At 38.6% G+C, this 18,515-nt stretch overlaps 1 protein-coding gene across 2 annotated transcripts in view; it reads left to right on the top strand.

Moving 5' to 3' along the window:
* COL8A1 (collagen type VIII alpha 1 chain) overlaps positions 1–18,515 on the top strand; it is a 133,469-nt gene that overhangs the window by 5,154 nt on the left and 109,800 nt on the right. The window lies entirely within an intron of this gene.

Here is an 18,515-nt window from a genome sequence, read left to right as displayed (position 1 = left end):
CAGGTCTTTAGTGAGAAAGGGGGCAAAATATGCCCAACAGACAGAGGAAAGCTTAGGGGACATCATGTTGAGGGTTGTAAGCATGAGATGTGTTGTGACAAAAGGAAGAGGTCATCAAGGGGACAAGAGTGTAACAGGATGGTACAGCTAAGACAGATTATTCCTCTAACACAGAGAGTTGTGAGGTCCTGCAGAAGATATTTTTAATATGATTATCTGAACAAAGACCCTCTCAAATGTTTGGGAGATGAAATCCTATTTGGATCAGGCTTCTTTTGGTATGCTATTTGAGGACTGTTTCATATGGGAAAAGTTTTATAAGGACTACAGCTATTAAAATTTTTCTTAACCCCTGACTGAACTTCAACCGGGAAGACAGCCTCATGTGACCTCATTTTAGACTTGAGTCTGGCCCAGCATACTAACTGCATGGATGTCAAGTCATCAAAATATTATCTGCTAAGATAACAGTTCTGGTAACACATTAAGTTACTCCAATATAGAAAATTATGAAGGTAGAAAAGAGTATTTTTGTATCATTTCTGGAAACAATTTACCCTGAATAAGTGGACAGATGTTACCCCAGATGCTTCACTTTCCTCCAAAGCATGCCTAACAATTGTTTGCATATCTTTGAAACAGTACTTGTGTTTCTGAAATTGATTTATTGTATGTTAAAATTTACATAGCCTATGACTAAGCATCACTGTGAAAACATTCTTTTAAGTATTTCTTGAAGACTGCCTCTCTTAAGCTTTCTATTGATGTGTTTACATCACAGGATATTTAAGCACTGGCATCATTTGATATGCTGAGATTAAAGACAATCACTTCATGTGCTACTTTTCCAACTCTAACTGAATAGGCCTGGGTGTGGGTGTCAGCTGTTGGCTTCTCTAGGAAATACAATGTGTCCAGTCTGTTGGGGAGCTTCTCAAGTCCCCTCTGTTAGCTAGATAAAACAGCTGTTTTTCTGAAAGTCTGGGCCAATGGCCTCCATAGTTAAGGCTTCATGTATTAGGGCAACTATGACTGGTTTATCAAGAAATTCCTCTATCCAGCAGCACAGTAGGTAAGCCATAGCTACCTTCAATAGGGAGATAGCAAATCTTCAGAGCCAGCTGAAGAGCATTTTCCTGGGACAGCAGCTAGGAGACATTCTGGCAGCTACCATCCCATTTAGTATGTTCCTCCAACTATCATGCCATATGCACTATAAAGATAAGCCTAAACGTGGTTCATAAGTTCAGAGTGATAACTGTACATTACTGTATCTCCTTAAAGATCTCTACTTAGTGATTGTCTGGTCTTAAAGTCCAGGGGTCATGGTATTCATCAGTGCTATAAATCTAAACAAGTGGCCTCCGGTTAAAAGGCAGACACAAGGTAAGGCCCAGAAGTACATGAAGGAGACACTAGGTGGAGCTAAGAATTTGTGGCTTAAGTGACCAAGATTGTTGAGATTGGAAGAATAAGGGAAGAAAAACATGCTTTGGATCCACCATTCATAGTTTAACAACACTGTGTCTCCCCTTGTAGCTCCCAGTTTTTTCCCATCACCTTCTGTTCAAATGAGTGGGAAGGAGGTCGTTGACCAGTAGAGGGAGCCAGGGTGTCTCAAAATAGAAGCTCATTTGATCCCAGAGGGGCCTTTCGATTGAAGTTTTTCTCATAAATTACAGAGCAACGTGTCCTTTGCAACCAGAGGCTGAAGTGCAGCACAAGAGTTTATCACATTGTTTGTTCTCTTTTTTTAAGAAATCCCAGTTTAAGCCTCTAGGAATAGATCACCTACATTTCAGCCATGTCAGAAATGTCTAGGCTTGTAGAAGTTTATTTGAAAGAAAACCAAAGCTATCTTAGAAAATGTTCTTTCCAAGGTCACCAGCAGCCAACACTTGAGCCTAGTACCCAAAACTAAATTCTCAATTCAGTAATAAACAAACCCTAGTATCTGGGGGTCAGTAAGAGACAAGCACAGAGAGGGGCAGGCACTGGGATCTCATGAGTTTTAAAGGGAATTCCTGGTGCCCTGCCATGATTCCCTCTTGTCAACAGGAGAAGAGGGAAGAAACTGCAAGAGACAGAAAAACACAGAAATGGGCCAAACAGGCTTCACCAATCAAGAAAGCTCAGACCTGTACTCCTGGGTCTGGTCTGTCCAGAAAGCAGCCAGGGCCTTGCCTAGACCAAAGCGAATACCTTTCCGTTGAACATTTCCATTGCACAGCTGTGTATAGATGGCTTGTTAAAACTTGAGATACTTGCATAATTCAGAACCCTTTGGGGGACAGAGATCAATTAGAATCATAAAAAAAAATCCCTGGCACACCAGAGAAGGGTTGCTTGCTTTGTAAAAACTATGACATTCACAGGAAAATAGAGCAGTCCTTTCTGTACGGTTTTTCTGATGGCAACAGAGATGAAGCTATGGAGCTGGTTTGCATGTGGCCTGAGATCCCCCCATTCCATAAAATCTTTAGTGTTTTAATCTAAAAGATACGTTGACTCTTTCTGGAGCTTTTGCAAGTCATTGATCATCTCTATGCCTTATTTATCTTAAATAGAGAACAGTTCTCAAATAGCCACTTTCTTTACCATTTAGAGACACGTAAGCTCTTGCCAAGTATTTGACAGAATGATGCTACTTAAACATGCTTTGTTATTGTTACTCAGTATGGTGAATGGATTATACTAACCACACCTGGGAATGGCTCCTGTCATGTATGTAGAACCAAATCAAAATTGAATGAAATTCTAAATAAGCACATAACCTTCCAAGATGTAGCAAAATTTTTTTCATTAGAATACAGAGGACAATTCCATATGTCTCAAAGGGCCCAACAAGGTCACTGGTAAACAGTAAGTAAATTATGGCTTGAGCCTCACAAGGTCTGTATGTTCAACTGTCCATATTTGACACTGGTCAAAAGATAATTCCACACAGACCAAAAAAAATGGTTTTGTGATTCTAAAGTTCTATGTTAACTGGAGAAAGGTATTTTTAATAATGACTGTTAGATTGAGTAAAATCTCTGAATGCCACTTCTTCAACATTTTCCAAAATATGTTTCAAAAACAGTAGTAACTGGAATATTAATATGTGTTTATACAGGAAAAGGTTCTGTGGTCAAATAAATTTTAGAAACACTCAGTGAAACAGTAAGATCGATTCCACTGCAAGACTTCACAAAGACCTTAATATGCTATGTATATTTCCATTCTTCAAAAAAGTTACAGTAAATAGTGTGCCCTAAACATACCTAATGACAAATTTCCTAACTTGAGAGCCTCTCTTGAGACTGGTATTTTATGGAACAGCTTAGGAAGAGTTTAGAAATCAATGTCCTACTTCATTATTTTAAGATCTACTGGGACATGGTACTTTCAGTGTTGCTGGTTATACAATACACTTAGCATGTCAGTATAGAATTTGTACTATGTAAAACCACAAAATAAGAAACAATCCCAGTGTGATTTCCAAATCCAGATGAAAAAAAGAATAAAAGAAGCAGATGAACATGTCTTGGTTATATGGCTCATAGACAGATGACAGGTAGATAGACAGGAAGACTGGACAGATTGAAATGATCTCTTCCTTCCCTCTTCTTTCCCACTGTCTGGATATTGTACTATAAATACAGAAACAGCCTTCAATAAGCAGTAAGTTCAGTAAACAAGGAGGCCATATAATTCTGTGAATTAGTTCAACAATCTCTGAGCTGGTAATTGTTTCACCCTTAACCATTAATAACCAAGATCATTAACCAAACATTTTCCTTGACTATTTACTTTCTCACCATCAATAGGGAACTAATTCCTACAATAGGAACACACTGATATGCTATTATATCTTGCTACATCAGGGATTACTTGGTTTATCTATGACACACAGACCTTCCACTCCCATCAAATTCCCTATTTCCTCTTAGACCCCTGCACTGAGGATTCTCTTTCCCTGTCACCTGTAGGCTAGTATTCCAAAGGCGGCACGACTCTCCTTTAAGAAAATGCCCTCTCCTTAAGAAAGTAAGTGGCTCTTAGTCATCCAAGGGAGAAATTCAAACTATTAGTAGTTATAATAATAGATATATCTATTAAGTGTCTGATAGGACCAGACATTGTGCTGGTCTCATTATCTCTATTCCTTTTATCAGTCCTACAAGGGTGGTATTATCATTTCAATTTAAAGATGAGAAAAATGGAGCCTCTGCTTGAGTCAAGCAACTTGCCCAAGTCACACAGCCAGCGAATGGCAAAACCATTATGCCCACTGAGGTCACGCTCTGAAGCCCATAGTCTTCCTTCTCCTCCATGCTGCCTTTCATGATGCCTTGCCATGTCGTAAAAGGTAGAAAAAAACATCAATTCTCTATGACAATGCCTCTGACTCATAGAAAAAGTGAAAGAATTCCAGTGGCTCTGTTCCTAGACACTGCTGACTGGTTCTGTTTCTTGTTTAATACTGTGATTTTAATTTCTTTTTCTTTTTTGTATTTTTTCCTAAAAGCATGCTGTCATTTCAGAGCCAAAAAAGTAAGGGCTATGTAACTAGGGGGAAAAAAAGCTATCATTTCTCCCTTGGGTAATTTGTAAGGGCTAAATTTTCATCATAAATTCTCCCCAAGTAATCCCAAGTTGCTTGGCATCAGTCTGGGAAAGAGCATGACAACCTAGCATGGCATTCCAAAGGCAGTAGAAATTCCCATGATTATATGAGAAACAGACAAAAGAAAGGCAGCACAGCATATTAAACAAACTTGAACCTGATTTGTTGGATCATTCTCTTTGGTGTTACTTTTACTATAATCCACAACCAGATGATGAGAGTCAAGACAACTTAAGTCATTTCCCCAACCCGTGTGAGCCACCTAGAAAAAAGTCTATGTTGTCTACTCCTCCTGCTTAACCTGCATTGAGGTTATATAGAACCTCGAGCCCTTCTTTTGTGCTATACCAAAGACAAAAGAGGAAACAAGGTCTAGTTTTTTCCATATGGTCAGATTCTGCTATACATTTTTTTGTACTTGATCTTCCCTCTCTGTATTTAGTATTTCCCAGTTAATCTTCTGAATTAATTTGTACGCCTCCAAGACTCAGATTAGCATCCCCTGCTCTGAGAAGACAAGCCTACAGCCAGCCTGAGCCAGAATGCATTGCACAGCCGCTCCCTAGTACTCTGGGTACCTGGCCTGTCATGGCCATGTCCTCTCTGTAATGGCATTGGCCCATTTTGTGTACAAGACTGTGAACACCTTGCAGAAGATTTCATGTCTTATTTATCTCTGCATCCTCAATACATAGCACATTAATAGGAGCCTAATAAATATGAAAATGAGGCAAGAAAAAGAAAGGGATGAGGGAATAAAATGCAGTGGTGGTGAATGAGAAGCCTCTAAGTATGCTTTTCTCTATCTGCATGGACAGTTCCAGGAAGACACAGTATTACCTGAGTCTGTGTGTGGGTACTGGATACAAGCAGTATTACTGGGCTCAACCCTGGAGCTAACTGTGGGGCACAGAGAAAGTGACCTCCCATTGGTATGCTAATACTAAATGTTGGCCTTCTGTATACTAAATTACATAAGGAAGGATTATTTTCTGGCTGAGGGTGCCACTGTCCCAGAACTGTCAGTACTCTGCTCAAAAATATTCAGTGGCATTGTGAGACACAACAAACACTTCAGCTTACCAGACAAATCCCCCAAAATCTCTCACCTGAATTCACTTTCCCATCTTCATACCTCTGCAGTCTACAACAGTAATTTGATCTAAGCCTGATGGGCCGTTAGTCCCCAAAACATTCTTTTTTCTTTTCTCTACTGAATGTCCCTCGTTGTCCATTACACTTGTCAAAATAAACACAAATTCAAGGCCCTAGTAAAATCATCCTTAATATTGCAACTGCATTTATCCTTCTTTATTCTCAACTGACAAACAGTTCCTGTAAATGTCATTTACACGTTGCCTGTACAGTGTACTGAAGAAGTCTAAGCTGTCTACTAGAACTTCCGGCAATGATGGAAATGTGCTGTATCTGAGCTGGCCAATATGACAACCACCAGCCACATGTGACAACTGAGCACTTGAAATGCAGCTAGTGCAAGTGAAGTACTAAATTTATTGTAATCTCTTTAAATTTAAAACTAAATAGACATATGTGGCTAGTGACTACTGCATTGGGCAACACAGAGCATTTTATTTTCATGTGCTATATCTTGTATTCCTTGATAAGCATATAAACTACTGAAAAATTGAGTAAGATGCGTTTCTTATCTCCAGTGAATGCCATGTCCACAGTAGTGTTTACTAAATGTGTTCATTGCATTGCTTGACTACTGGATCTGCCTCTAGTTGTTACATTATCTCAGAGAGGTCCTTTCCCCTACATATATCATTTTAATAAAATAGTACATGTGGTATTTTCTTTCTTAAATGTCTGTAACTCACTCAGAATGTTGCTATATTGCTACCTGGATCTTTTATCACTATATAAAAAACAAAATGAGATAAGTAATTATTTGAATTGAATCTCTGAAAAAGAAAGTTCCATTATTCATTACCATCCTTCCCTTTTCCCTTTTGGAGGAAAAACATGTTTTAAAAACTTACTGAGATAGAGAATTGCTTCAATTTTAATATGACCACTCCTACAGAGAAAGCCTGTTCATGGGCATCTGAAACAAATTCAGCTAACAGGTATTTGCTTTTCTCTCCCCTGAAACCCTATCAATTTCTGAAGGAAGGTAATTCTTTATCATTAATTTTCCCAGAGCAATTTTGTCTCTATTTCTAGTGAGCAATCTGAGGCTCTTGGAAGAAGATTAAACTCTTCACAAGCAGGTCAGGAGAAGTCAAATGTCTTTGGAATTTGACAATGATGTGCCCCTGGCACTTGCTGGCTTACCAACAGGCCTTTAGGAATTATCACGCCAGCAGGCCAGCCATATAATAAATCCTGTGCCTGGCAAAGCGTGACAGATCAGTCTGGCTGTAGATTATATTCTGACTTATTAATATGCCTTCAGAAAACAAACCAGAGCAAGTCTCTAACAGCAACAATTTACAGGAGATGTTTAATGATTTCAGAGGTCAGCAACACCACATGCCTTCCTTCTGACTCAGTGAAGTGTGGGACAAGGGCAGAAGAGCTGCTCAAGAAGCCAGGGCAATCAGCTGTATCTTTTCCATTCACAGCTAAGTTTACTTGGAGTGACTGGAAAAACTTTCAATGAAAACTTTTTTACAATAATAAAATAAAAGAACCTACCCTGCTATCATGAGCCAGACAACATTAAGAAATAATTATGGGTGTGCATTTTGCATTTTCCCCTGCCTTGTAAAATATTTACGAATAATAGCATAAGCAAGTTCCAGAGTAAATGGTAAAGATAGCAATAACATTTAACTTGTAAATTTTTTATATTTAGCCATAAAAAAAAAATCACCATGTGATTAAATCACATTTGAATACTCATCTACAGACATGAACCAATGGCTAACAAAAGAAACAAAAGAACTCTTGACTCTTTTTCAACAGAGAAAGAATGCTGGAGAGATTTGGTATCTTGTTTTTATAAAATAGAATTCATTATCACCACATCATCAAAAGAGTATCTAAATTTGGGAAATTTTAAGCATGAAGATAGCAATGAGGATGATAATCAACAGAGAATTTTACAGTTTATCACATGTATTTTATATGTGTTACTACATGTGAGTTAGAGATTTTATCTACATTTTACACATGAGGCAGCAGAGGTTTAGAAAGATCAAGAATATTTTACATCATTCAGATAGTGAGTGTTGAAGGTAGACTATGAACCTGAATCATCCCATTCCTGAAGTCCTTTCTATAAACTCAGGCTAATCCAGTTTAATAAAACAGACTAAGCAACAAAATCACATCTAGGAATAGTCCAGAGCACCCTGGCACCATAAATGAGAAACTACAGCAAACGAAAGCAGAATGATCTGTAAGGGTCCCTTAGTAAAACAGATTAGTGCTTGAGGATGTGCTTTTCAAGACAACAAAACCCAAACTTTCAAGAGTAACAATAGTTGATGTGTATCAAAGGTTCTATGCTAAGCAGAATGCTGAAAGCTTTTGTTTATATTATTTCATTTTATCCTGATCACTTTCCTATGAGGCAGGAAACTGTGTGAAAGTGGTTAAATAATTTCCTCAAAGTCACACAGCTGTAAGTAAAGGAACCAGAAAATAAAACCAGTAGATCAGATTCCTGAGCTCTTCTCTTTAACTGCTACATTATTGACATTTTATCACTGAAGAACCATTCACATTAATAATAAAACAAACAGATTTGTAGTGGTAGAAGGATCAGCAACATAAGAAATGCCACTGATAATCGGCAGAAATACTTATGTAGGTTGTCTTTTATACAGTTTATGATTTGAAAGAACACACAATCCATTATGAATCTGTCTATAATTTTCTAAGGGTATTTTTAAATCCCCCTTTTAATTAATGTCAAAATGCATGTTGTTTATGGGGAAAACCCAAACAACTTAAATCATCTGTGAGAAGCTACTGCAGTGTTGTAAGTAAAAATACTGAATTTGGTAATAAGAAGTCATGGGGTCAAGTCTTGCTTCTGCCATCTAGCAACACAGCCATTCTGGGCAAGACAGTGAGTCTCACTGAGTCTTCATTTCCTCTGCTCTAAAATAAGTCTGCCTCTCAGCATTGTTGTGAATGTTAAAGAAGATAATATATGAAAAAGCATCTGACACTCAGAAGGTGCTCAATCAGTTATTTGACAGTAATGACTACCAGTCATTGAATGCTTACAGAAGTGCCTGCAGTGGTCATGTAGGTGAGTAGAAACTTCAAGTGCTGCTTTCTACATACTGAAAATAAGAGCATTAAGGATCTCTTTGCCATGTAGTTCACCTGTTAAACTCTGAACTCCCACTCCAGGGTGCACGAGTTTGTCATGGTTGCAATATGGGCTGTTTAGGCTCTGTTTTATATTCCTAGTCTTTTGGAGGTTCTTTGTTTCTCACAGAGTAGGAGGGCCGTTTTTCATTTTGTTGTTGTTACTAGTTTGCTTGCACTAAATGACACTATGTCAGTCTCCCCACCAATTCTCCAAAGGAGGAAATTCCATGATTGCACAGTTCCTTCCTGGTTCAAGGCCCCCTCCCTCCCTCCCTTTACCATAGCAGAGCACATCATGTCTGAGCAGTTGTGGCACCACCAGGGAAAATGGCTGTCCTGGGCATCTCAACTAAGGTCCCAGCTCATCCCAGGTGGCTTGGGGAGTTTTACTCACCTTGAGGCTGCCTACATACCAAATGCATCCTGAACCCTTTTCTTTGATGGAGTAATATACCTTCTCAAGCCAGCCACATACTTCCTACAATATTCATTGTCAACACATCAGAATTCTTCCTTACATGAATTCCATTTTCTTGTTAAAAATGCCCTAAACTTTTTACCCTATGCTTTAATTATCCAGAAATCATTCAATCCAAACTCCCTAAAAAAAAAACGGTTTTAGGAAGCCCAATGTGAGAATAAGAAAAATTGCAAGCTATAGTGGAAGGTGTTTTAGCTCACAAAGACAAAGGAAGAAGGACCATTGAGAATTTTAAAAGACTCCATCCCTCAGTTCAGTCACCCTAGTTGTATGTTACATGTTTAGAGTGCCAATCTCAACCTACTATGCATTCATTCAATATGCAGCTGTTGGGAAACTGCCACCTGCCAAGCCCTGTGCTAAACTCAATCAAGGGCTGTTTCACCTGCACCCATGATTTGCAGCTGAAAGGCACAGACACCAGTAAAAAGCTACTTGGATCATAAATGCACAGGGAACATGAGAATATCTTTTCTTCTTTCTCTTCAAAGACGAGACCACTTTTTGTGCATTTTTCATGTTAGTCAAGGTGTTCTGAGCCTCTCTGGGGCCAGTGTCCTCTCACATGACCATCCCCACTCAGCAAAACGTTCTCACTCAATGACTGTCAAGGATAATAAATTTGAGCCCCATCCCACTCTGTAGGGGCCAAAAGTCAGCACCTTAAAAGACAGACATTCAACACACGCATAAAAATGTACAAAACAGTAAACTATCTTTTATCTGGTAGTCTTTTAACTAAAATTATTGTGAAATAGTCTTAATTTTGTTGCCAGTAAGACACAAAGAATACCAGTGGTCCCAGGGATGAGACACTGAGAGATCCTGACCTTGGAATTAAGCCAGACACTGCTTCTAATAAATGGTTGTTGGACAAATACTATCTGAATCATTGGAGAAAAAATTAAATTATTCCAAGTTGAGTTTTAGGATTAAAATATATTTAAAGTAATCTTTCATTTCTCTAGAATTCTAATTTCTAAAAAATCTGACCCTATAGAACACAACTGAGAACAAAAAGTAAGTCAAAAGTGCTTAGAGGTTAAAAGACAAGGATCATTAAGGTTCACGTTCTAAGCAATCACATGAAGTCATTATTTCAAACCTATTTACTTTTACTTTACAAGTAATTCTAACAAACTTGGTTCTCTGAGTCCTAAAAATGTAGCAGAGTTGAAATACCTAATTAGAAAACGGAAAGGTACTGCAAAAAGTAAATGCACTGACAGCAGGAAGAAACGGAAGTACGTTAGCCTAGCAAAAAAAGGAAGAGAGAAAGGACCTATAAAAAGATAAGAATTTTTAAAACATGATGACCTTCACTGAGGAGACAGACATCTGTATTGCTTTACAAAGTTCCTACAGGAATCACTGAATGATAGCTGAATATAAATATTGACACATTTAGCAGCATCTTTTAAGAACTAAGGATATTATACATTTTAAACATATTAAAATGAGCATATTTTGGTCCTTACAGGGGTAAAATATCAGCTACTGGGAAACTTTTAATTATCCAAAATGTGTCATTCTCTAAAGATTCAGAAAAGTTGAGGTTATTCTAATATGTATAACTGCATGCCCACACATGCATACATCCACCTATAAATTACACTAAGTAGAATTCTTGTTAAGCTAGAAAACTCCCTAACATGCAGTATAAAGGATTATTAACTTTTTGGTTGTCAGCTTCCAATAAAAGCATGATCAAAGTGGTTACCTGGAATTTAAAACCTTGAGTTCATGCTTTCTTTTGCTCTAATGCAACCATGATCAGGGAAATTACCTCACTGCTCGGTGACTCAATTTATCTATCTGTATAATGAGAAAAACAAAAGCTTACTTCACAAGGGTCTGGTGGACTTTGCTCCTGTTTCAAAATTTGGAAATGCTTAATATAAATCCCAATAATAACCTGGTGTGAGGTTATTATTTTTTAAGCAAACTCTCCTCAAGGAAAAGATGCAAAGGAACTAGTCCTTTCCCTGCTTTTGTTTCCATGCAATCTTTCCTTTCCAGAGAACGCCACAAAGAAACAAAGAGCCAAACACACTGACCCACGTCTCTTTCTAATAGTGTTGTGGTCAGTTTGCTCCTGCATAAAAAAGTAGTAGTGAAGCTTGAACTCTGGGTTTGAAAAGGCCAATTGTAGAAAAATATCTTTAGCAGTAAGAATGACACATTCTAAATCTATCTAAATCTGTCCAGTGTTATGCATTTGTGAAAAAAGTCCACTCAGGCATGCCATCCCCACTGAAACCCTATTCTGTTGTCAGAACTTTCTGCAGAAGATGAGGCTGAACTCTGCCTTTCAATGAAATTTTGAGCTGCATTTTTTTTTTCCAGAGCTCACTTATCCAAGCCTTAAGATGTTTTTTTCAGTTTGAATTCACTTTTAGGACAAAATGAAAATTGGTGTACCTTTGTACCTAGAAAAACTGGCTCCATTCTTCTTCAGGAAGAAAAGTTCTACATGGTTGAAAGCTGAAGATGCACTGAGAGTTTTCACCAAGAAATTGTTTCTTACATCCCAAGGTTGATCAGATGGCATGCTTTTTGTTTTCTTAGAGGTTGCTTTCTTAAACTCTGTCACAATCTAATAGAGTCATTGACTTTATAATGTATGGAGGGCTTTCACATACATTATTTCATTTGTGAAACCTAGTATGCCCCTGACCTCTTAATGTTTTATAGTTGTTTTAATTCTTAAAGATAGTCACAATCTGAAAAATACATATATTCGTTTTGCTGTATTTCTAATAGCTAGTGTCATTCTTTGGCTGATAAGACTGAGCAGCTGGCTTGTCCTACATTTCACCCAATTGAATTTATCTCGGTGCTTAAAATCTCATACCTGAAGTGCTCTAAGGACATTTCAAAAGTGATTTCACTCTGTTCTCCCTGAAAGGAAATTTCTTTAAAAACACTCTCAACTTACTGCTACCTGTAGGTCATTTTGTCCCTAGCTCTTTCCCTCCTATTACAATGGAAGAGATATTTTATTAAGTCTCTTCCCTCACATTCTCTGGGTGCCTCTTATTCCACCCCTCCAGCCTTCTGGGGAGTTCACTCTGAATTATTTGTACCATCTGCCCATTGCAGCTATAGCATCCTGTCTAGCACAGACCGGGTCGTGACTCACCCCTGTTTAAAATCTCTTAGAGAGATTTCATGGCCCTCAAGTTAAGAGTCCAAACTCCATCACAGCTCCATCACAGGATTTACAAGGTCTTCCATGGTCTAGGCCTGAGCATCGTTTTAGCTCCATTCCTAGCCATGCCACTTGCTGTCACCAGGAACCGCCACTCTATACTATAGTCACAGTTTTTGAAAATGCCATATCTCTTTATCTTTTAAGGTTTTCTCATGCTGCTCTGTCTTTTTGCCTTCTCATCACCTCCGAACTCCTTTTGCACTCCCAGGAGCCTTCCTTGACATCCTTGGACTAGATTAGGTGACCTGCTATACACTCTCATATTGCTCTATTTCCCTCTATGGCATCAAACACTCTCACTGTAACCTTTTAATCAACTGACTATTTCTCCTGCTGCTCTACAAACTCCATTATGGCCTGAGTCTATCTTACTAAGCAGTGTGTCCCCAGCAAAGTGCCTGAAACCAAGCGCAGACACTCAGAATTTGTTGAATGAAGGAGACAGAAGTGATAATCAGATATAAGAGACAGAGTGGCAGATTCAAGGCTCAACCAGAGTTCTAGAAAATATGAGTGGTCAAAAGTCTGGTCAAAGAAGTCAGAAATCAAGAAGTCTTTTTAGCCACAAATAATGCAAGGCAGAAAGTTCTAAGACAGGCCCTTAGCGATGACAGCACACAAAAACTGATCATACAACACCTAGTCAATTCCTGGCACCCCCAGCCTGGGCAAAGTTTCCCAGTGTGTCAGAGCATGGTCCACGAACTACGTGCATCATGATTCCACATCTCCAACTAGCCCTACCAATTCACAGTTTCATAGGTTAGGGCCATTTTTAACTCATAGGTTAAAAATCTGCATTTTTAACAAGAATCCCAGGGAATATTTAAACACCTTAAGGTCCGAGATTGGAAGTGGGGAGATTACAATAGCTGCTTGAGTAGGGAGAATAAGAGTGGAAAGCAAACACGCTTCCCTGGTGGTGACTTGCTCAGTATTGGGAGCCTCCAGTTGCTCTGCATGTTGCGCTAATGAACTGCTGACTCATCACTGGCCCTTGAAGTTCCAGAAGTTATGGGGACAGGGCGGCTCCCACTTCACTTCTTACTCTGGCCACCCTTCTCCTGTTTGGGGCATGGCCCAAGATAATCCATCTACCTATTATGTCTGGATTGTGAATGTTTAATGAACATTCAATAAAACAATAGTCCCTTGTCCATGACGTGGATAAAGGACTAATAATAACTATGAAGAATTCATTGTAAGCTATTACTCCTCTGAGGAAAACAAAAATGTCCCCTTTAGCCCCACTAAATCTGTGGTTTTAAAGCCCTTTCCAATTTTGCATTATTGTCAAAGAAAAATAATTAGATATGGCTGACCAAAAAAAAAAAAAAATCTAGAAAGTTCTATCTGAGGAAAAGAGGTTCACCTCAAACCAACATTTCCTGTTTTGATCTTGTGTTCCAAGCAGTCTCATTTTTTCCTTTGGGTTTTACATATAGTTTTGTCATTTATGGTTATGCCTGTAATCTGTCATGCTCACAAGTCCAGAATAAACATTGATTTTTGTTACTATTCTAGTACTTATAGCTTAAGATTACTCTTCACCTTCCTCCCAAGACACTGTTCTATCACTGGACTTTGACGTCAGTGCACTGCAGTTCAAGTCCCCAACAAACCAGAATGTATATGATGTGGGCAGGAAAAACAATATATCTTGACTTTCCCAAGGTCATTTGAATTAAATGTTTTAAGTGTAATTGAAAACATATTTTTACAAGCAGATAGTGCCAATAAACTAGAAAAACCATATGGAAGCACCAGGCTCCACTTCCCCGGGTTTTAATAAACTGCAGTAGAGGATCTTAGGAAGAGTGAGACACTTGTGTTCCAATACAGAAATACCCATGAGGACAAAAGCTTGTCTGCAAGTGTGGTCCATCTGTCACAAGTGCTCTAAAAGTCCCAGCAGGGAAAGGAAAGGAAATTTGCAAGGACACCATGGCTCTGTAGAAGTTCCCTCATGTCACTGTGGGAACCTCATATGCCTTTACATAGGAGGTATGATTTAAGGGGGGGAACCTCACTGCCTTTGTCCCACTGGTCCCACGATCTGAAACCATGATTATCTTCCTATAGTTATTATTTTTAAAAATATAACTACAAAGGAAATAGCCTCCTGGACCAGGTCCTTTTCTCACTTGCAATTATATAACTCCCACCACCAAACTTGTGAGACATCACCACCATTCATCTCAGTGTCAGATATTTCAGTCAGCTTGGCCTTTCTAGGCCCTAAAACTGGAAGTCTCTGATGGCTCAATGGACCTGGCAATGGGAAGGATTCTGGGCTAAGAGACTGAATCCGTGGCATGCACTCAATCATTCTGGCATACTGGCTTCTCCTATAATTTCTCTAGCTATGAACTGGAGAGGATTTATTTACTCAATTTATAAAATGGTACCATTCACTTGAGGTAAAAGAACTAATTATAGGATTTTTAATAAAAATAAAGTAAAAGCTTTTTACCCTGGGGCTGGGGGCAGAACCAATTTCTGAGTTATAGGTTTTATTACATGTATGTGTGTTAAAGTTACAGGAGACACGATTTGATCCAAATTTGTTTAATAGTTAGCCATGTTGTAACAGACTTTTATTGTTTGAGGAACAAAGTAGCTATGTATAAAAATATCCTTTACAATGTCCATGTCAATTTTTAAAACATATCTCTTACACAGTGCTGACAAGGGAATGAGTATGGGGAAGTGGCCATACACTATAGAAAAGAGTCTAAATTGGTAGAGTCTTTGGAAGCTGAACTAGTAATTCCACCCCAAGAAACAATCCTACAGAAATATTCCAATGTTTGTCTTAGGATATAAGAACACCGCTGTTCATCACAGCACACAATCAACAGAAAGAAAAGTCAAGTTATAAAATGGGAGAAAATATTTGCAAATCATATATCTGATAAGGTATTAATATCCAGAGAACTCCTACAATTCAAAACAAAATATACAACCCAGTTTAAAAATGGGCAAGGACTATAGACATTTCTCCAAAGAAGATACACAAATGGCCAAGTTGTGCATGAAAAGATCTTCAATACTACTAATCATTAGGAAATCCAAATCAAAACCTCAATGAGATACCACCTCTTACCCATTAGCATAGCTACTATAAAACAAAAAAAAAGAAAAAATAAATGTTGGCAAGGATGTGGAGAAACTGGAAACACTATTGGTGAGGCTGTAAAATGGTGCAGCCACTGTAGGAAATAGGATGATGGATCCTAAAAAATTTAAAAATAAAATTACTATATGATCCAGAAATTCGACTTCTGAGTATATACCAAAAATAACTGAAACCATGGTCTCAAAGATATATTTGTACATCTATGTTTGCTACATAGCAACACTACTCACAACAGCCAAAAAGTGGAGCAACCCTGGTGTCCATTGACAGACGGGTGCATGGATAAAAAAAATATGTTACACACATACAATGGAACACTACTCAGTATTAAAAAGTAAGTAAATTTGGCACATGCTACAACATGGGTGAAACCTGAGGACATTATGCCAAGGGAAGCAAGATAGTCACACACAAAAAATATTGTATGATTCTACTTATATGAGGTACCTAGAACAGTCAAATTCACAGACAGAAAGCAAAATTGTTGTTGCCAGGAGCTAAGCAGAGAGAGGGGAATGGAGAATTATTGTTTAATCGGTAGAGAATTAAAGTTCTGGGGATTGACTGCACAATAACATGAATGTGCTTAACACTACTAAACTGTACAATTAAAAATGGGTAAGAAGATAAATTTGTTATGTGTATTTTACCACAATTTTTTTAAAAAGAATAATAGTGTAATAGTGAAAAATAAATAAAGCATGCAAATCCTTCAAATGGGAAACAGCCATTGTATGGAATTTGATGCAACCATTGAAAAGATTTTATATATATACATGTATCAACTTAGAAAGATGTGCAGGCTCTATGTTTTGAGTCAAAGAGCAATTTTTAGAGCAACATGCTTTAAGACACAAAAAGCAATTTGACTGTTAGGGCTGCCAAAGCAAAGTACCACACACTGGGTGACTCTGAACAGTGGAGATTTGTCTCACAGTTCTAGAGGCCTGAATGCCAAGACCAAGATGTCCAAAGAGTTAGTTCTTCCAGAAGGCCGTGAGGAAGAGACATGCCTCTTTCCCAGCCTGACGGCTTACTACAGTTTTTAGAGTTCCTCTTCTATAGATGGTGCATCACCCCAATCTCTGCCTTCATCTTCACACGGCATTCTCTCCACATGCATGTTTATCTCGGTGTCATTTCTCCTTTTTTATAAGAACACCAGTCATACTGGAGTAGGCGCCCACCCTACTCCAATATGACCTCATCTTAACTAGTTACATCTGTAGCAAATTTACTTCCAAAAAAAGGTCACATGCATGTATGTTGTGCATCACAACAAAATTTGGCTGAGCCCAGAAATAGCCAGCTATCACTTCCAAGACAAAGATCATAACACAAAAGCTATTGATCTAAGCTGTGTGCTTCTTGAAGGACAGCATACAGACGCATATGGTCACAGCCGGATTCTTCCACTCTGCCTCTGCAGAGTGTCTGTGCCATTCTCCACTATCTGTATGAGAAGGGCAACTTCCCCCAAAATTCACAGAACAGACAAGAGCTGAACCCCACAAACCTGTGTCACTTCTCCAGAATGTCTCTCCATTTCTGCATTTACTTAGAGGATAATCAGAGTACCCATTAAGAGCCAGGACTATACCAGACTCCAGGGATTCATTGATCAGCAAAATAAAAAGGTCCCTGTTGAGTTCAAAGAGGTTAAGAAAACAAGCAATTACAAGACATTGTGAATGTGTTTTGGTAAAGGAATTATAGTGTGCTGGGAGGTGCTGGGGGGGACCTGAAAGGTTTTCCAAAGGCTTGTCTTCACAAAATGACATCAACTTAGCTTTGAAGTTTTGAAATAAGTTGGGTAATTTTTCCCACTACCCACTGGCTTTCCAAGAACTCTTTCAGTTGTGTCTGTGGCTTCCGGGAAGGAGCATGGCTTGGGCAGCAAGAGCAACCAAGCCCCTGAAGTTCAGCCGCTCAAGGAAGAGGAACCATGGCATTCTTACAGGGGGCATTCCTTCAACTTCCTGGGTGGCACCATGTTTTCACTCTAGGTAGGAGAATCCACTCTGCCGAGTCCATGTTAGGAGGATTTCAGATATTTGATCGCAAATCCTGAGAATGAGGAATACTTATTCATTCCTCAGCAAAGTCAGTACCTACCACAGCCCACTCCTCACCTATAGTGACCATTACACCAAAGACAAAGCACCCCTTGGAAGTCCTCAGGGTGCATGTCAGTTCCTTCAGACATGGGCACATGCCGAAGGGACAGGGCTCTTGTCCCTTTTCTGTTTTCTCTAAATCCCCTCAGAATTCTTGTTTCTTGTCCTCAGTGTTTCCTAACATGGGCTGCAGAGCTCAAATAAATACACTGCTGCTGTTGTTTTTTTACATTTAAAGGGATTCTGATCAAAGTGTTGGCTGTGTTTTGTTTCTTCTTTTCACTGCAATATGCTCTACGGATTTTCCAAGTCCCAATGTGAGCTGATGTCTGACTCTTTGACCTTTAAATGTTATTTTCCAGAAATTCCCACTGTCAGTTTTTACCTATAATTGACTTCTGAAATCATGAAAAATCTATACTGGAGGGAACAAGCTTGGTGGAAAGGGATGAAGATGGTAAGACTTTTTGCCCACAGAAAGGGATATACCTGGCTCTCTTACAGAAGCCAGGTTTCTTTGGAATTTTTAAAAATCTAGAATTTTTTTTTTAATTTCACTATACATCCTGAAAAAACAATTACTTTAAGTTTTGTCCCAATCCTTCTCCAATTGTATAAATTCCAATACCACAATTTTCTTCATACAGTGGACATTCATTGAT

This window comes from Manis javanica, chromosome 3 (assembly GCF_040802235.1).
Source record: "Manis javanica isolate MJ-LG chromosome 3, MJ_LKY, whole genome shotgun sequence".
In the NCBI taxonomy this organism is placed as follows: domain Eukaryota; kingdom Metazoa; phylum Chordata; class Mammalia; order Pholidota; family Manidae; genus Manis; species Manis javanica.
The sequence above is the reverse complement of the archived record's forward strand: the minus strand, read 5'-3'. Positions and strand labels throughout refer to the sequence as shown.